Source organism: Cupressus sempervirens, chromosome 3 (assembly GCF_028749045.1).
Source record: "Cupressus sempervirens isolate cs-2001-9-10 chromosome 3, ASM2874904v1, whole genome shotgun sequence".
In the NCBI taxonomy this organism is placed as follows: Eukaryota; Viridiplantae; Streptophyta; class Pinopsida; order Cupressales; family Cupressaceae; genus Cupressus; species Cupressus sempervirens.
The window spans coordinates 500977903-500981986 of NC_143120.1; the positions used below are offsets into that span (position 1 = coordinate 500977903).

The window sequence follows — 4084 nt, forward strand, 5'->3', positions numbered from 1 at the left end:
AAATTAATTCAAGAACGGATCTTTGACCTCTGGAAAAAAAGAAATTCAACGATTTTAATCGAGAGGCATCGAATTTGTTTTTATGGCTTCGGCACCTGATACATATATTATCTTCGTCTTATTTAAAAATACGATATTTTGCCCTAATTTACCTGTACGCACAACTGACGAGACAAAACAAATCTGTTCGTTATTTGGAGGATCCGTTATCGCAACCGAAGGAATCCGCCAATCTTTTTAAACAAATGAGCCCTCAAAAAGAACAGATCATGTCTTTGGAACGAAATGCAAAAAGGAATCCGCCATTTTTTAAGGAGTAGACCCTAGCAAATGAACAAGTAGTCTCTACAAAGCAAATTTTCTCAGTCGAGCAAAAGGATCTTGCAAAAGAAAGGGGGAAAATGAGCACGAGTGAATCGGAGAAGAGGTATCCGCGAATAAAGATCCGGGAATGGGAAGATGAGTACATGAAATTCGATCTGTACGGGACAGATGTGAGCATCGCAAATGCCCTGCGCAGAGTGATGATTGCAGAGGTGCCGACGGTGGCCATTGAGCTTGTGGACATCGTGGCCAATTCCAGCTGTTTGGCCGACGAAATGCTCGCTCACCGCCTCGGACTCGTCCCCGTGATCAGCCATTCCGCCATGAACATGATTATGTCCAGAGATTGCCACAACTGCGATGGAGATGGCTCCTGCGATTTCTGCTCTGTGGAGTTCCACTTGAATGCCTTCTGCACTGGAGATCAGACCCTCGATGTGACCACCAATGACTTCATTCTCACCTCCACCGCCATTTCCGATGTCGAGCCTGTCAGCTGCACTAAGCCTGGATCCCCGTAAATATATTTATATTTGTTGCCCTAAATGCTCTGTTTTTATGCATCCTTTCAATTCTTTGCAGCAAACCTCTCATATATTTGTTACCCTAAATGCTCTGTTTTTACGCATTCTTTCAATTCTTTGTAGCAAATCACCTATATATTTGTTGCCCTAAATGCTCTGATTTTACATTTCTTTTTGCTTTTGGTTATATTTACAGTAAATCATTGTATATTCGTTTCATACTTTCAATTTATTATATATATATAATAATTGTTTTTACAGTTTCTGTTGATTATATTTACAATAGATTATTATATATTTATTATTCTTAATATTACATTTTTATATCTTTGTCAAACATACTTACACTTTCTTTCAATTATATTTACAATAAATTACTATAATTTGTTATTCTAAATGTTTCATTTTTACAATTTCTTTCTTACAGTTCCTTTCAATTATATTTACAATAGATATTTATATGTTTGTTTTTCTGAATGTTATGTTTGTGCAATTTCTTTCAGTTATATTAACAATAGATTACTATATTGTCTTTAAGAGCTATGTTTTTACAGTTCCTTTTAATTATACTCGAAGTAGGTGACTCTATATTTCTTACATTTATAGTTTCTTTTAATTATACTTATAATAGACATTTGTATATTTGTTATCTTAAATACTTGAGACTTATTTCTTTTAATTCTAGCCATATATTTGTTGTCTTAAATGTTTGTTGGTGAGTTTCTTTCATTTCTAGTTATAATAGGTAATTTGTTCTCAATAAAAAAAATTTCTACTAACCTTTGAGCTTACCCACATTATTTATAATAAAATATTTTTAACTATAAAATATTTAATTTTGTAATAAAGAATATTAATCATATTTTGGCATGTTTTATTATCTAGGCCTATTACTCTTGCAAAGTTGTCAAAAGGTCAAGAGTTGAAGGTGAGATGTCTTGCGAGGAAAGGAATTTTTATGATGAAGAAGTTTTACGACAAGCTGAATTGATGAGTGTACCAGGGTTGGTCACTGTCATTCCAAGTGACGATCACTTCGTATTTACTTTGGAAACAAGTGGTGTGGTTAACGCTCAAGAGCTATTTTTAAATGCCATTCAAGTTTTAAGACAAAAACTTGATAGTGTGTGCCCTACCTTACATGACAATGAAGAGCTTATTGAGTTTGACAATCATATGTAAAACAAATACTTTTTATTGCAATAAAATAATTTATTCAAATTATGTTTGAATATTTTTATTTATACAAGATTAATTTATATTTTTAAATGTCAAAATTCAGTTAAAAGTATGAACCAATAAAAAAGAAGCAAATAATATAAATCAGTCATCGTTATGGATTTGGGTGCATGCAAATTTTAATGTTTTTCCTATAGCAAAGATTGAATGTTGCTAATTTTATGTTAGTAGATTTTTTTATCATGTTGTATAATGTATTTTGGAAAAAATGTGTTTAGTGGAAATATACAATTGTTGTAGGTAAGTTCCTTGTACAACTTTATATTATTTATTGTCTTACTTTTGATTAAAGTATAATAAAATAATTTATTTATGGTGTTAACTCGTTCAAAAGTGTGAACCTATAAAATTTAGTTTTTGAGTGACTTGACATATTTGATTTCATATCTATGGTAGCTTAGTTAAAGGACGACCTCTAGATTCCTCTCTTATTATCATTATTCTTATTTTTTCATAAATTATTGTTTTTAATGGTAATGTTTTGGAGTTATTTTTACTAATATTCTTATATTTATTAGTAAAGGTACATTAAAGTGTGCTTTTCGCCCAAGTGTTATCATTATTCTTAGTAAAGGTACATTGATGAAAGTGGACTCTCCTGTTTGGGATTTTCCATACATGCTGAGTATATTATATGATTTCTATCTTTTCTCTATGGATAGATTCTCCTAGTTCTTGATATCTTCAATAGTTTTTCTCTTTATGTTGTTGTGTGGTTTACCTTTGTGTTTGTACAAGTGTGGGCAGCCAAGAGGGGCAATTGCCTTTTGATGATAAAAAGTGATCTTTATTATTTAATTAATTAATTAATTTCTTTTAAATCAAAATTTAAAATTTTAAAACTTGTTCCAAATTCTTATAATTGAATAGCTTTATTTATCTTTATTATTTCTCTAATAATAGTTGTTTATATTAATTGCTAAATGATATTGTTAAAAATAATGGAATTGTTGATCTCTCTCTCTCTCTCTCTCTCTCTCTCACAAACAAACATCGATGAGATTTACTATAAAGATCGACTAGTGGTTGCCTTTTTTGAAAAGGGAGTGGTGTTGTTTACTCACTTAAAGGGCTTAATTTTTGGCATTGCAAGGAGATGGCACTATTGTGAAGGACATCAAGAATGTGTTGGGGGAAAATGGAGTAAATGTGGTGAGGGATGCCTTAATGACATAAGAAAGGTCTAAGAATTCTGCCATTGCTGAAGGATGCTCTAAGGGGATTCCATGTGGTGTGGTACTTGTTTATTGTGACCAAAACATCCTCCCTTAGGTTTCTAACAAGGGGAGGAGAATTATTGTAGAAGAAGATGTGGATATAGAAGATACGATGGCTCATAATATTTTTGTCACTTGGATTAATTGGTCACTTTAGGGGACTATGGTTAACTCTGAGTGTTCTCCATAAGTGGTTAACTTTATTGTGGTTTTTGAAAATGTTCAAGATAGGAGAAAATTTATGTGATCATTATTCCAGTGTTGGGAGGAAAAATATTGTTTGATGTTGAAACCCTAACACCCAACCTTTTCTCTTCACATTGAATTCTCTAACAAGTTTTTTGTTTGTAAGACTTCCTAATCTTCCCTTGTATTGTTTGATGTTATGAATGGGTTCTCTAAATAAACAATGATTAAAAAAAACTCAAAGGGTTGTTGGTTGTATCCATTGAATTATGAAAGGTATTTATTGAAGTGTTGGGGGATGGATGTTTCTATCAATCATTACACAATGGAGAAAAAGAATGGGAAGGTTTGGAGATATTCTCAAGCAGTGCTGGGGGATTGGAATGGTCATTTGGAAATCCAAAACTAAATGTATCTTCAATATTAAATAGTACTAGTGTTTCTACTATTGGGTGTACTAAGGATCTAAAGTATAAATTTGTGAGTGATATGTATGAGTTGGATAGTCAAATTTAGCCTAACTTCTATTCACCATATATGGATTTTAACCCTTAGGAGGGTTTGTTAGAATGGCAGTCTAAGGAAACTAGGGTG

The 4084-nt window shown here is 32.1% G+C and overlaps 1 pseudogene; it reads left to right on the top strand.

Annotated features, from left to right (window-relative positions):
- Positions 1-324: 324 nt before the first annotated feature.
- On the top strand, positions 325-2030 carry LOC149567371 (DNA-directed RNA polymerases II, IV and V subunit 3 pseudogene; annotated as a pseudogene).
- Positions 2031-4084: the final 2054 nt, after the last annotated feature.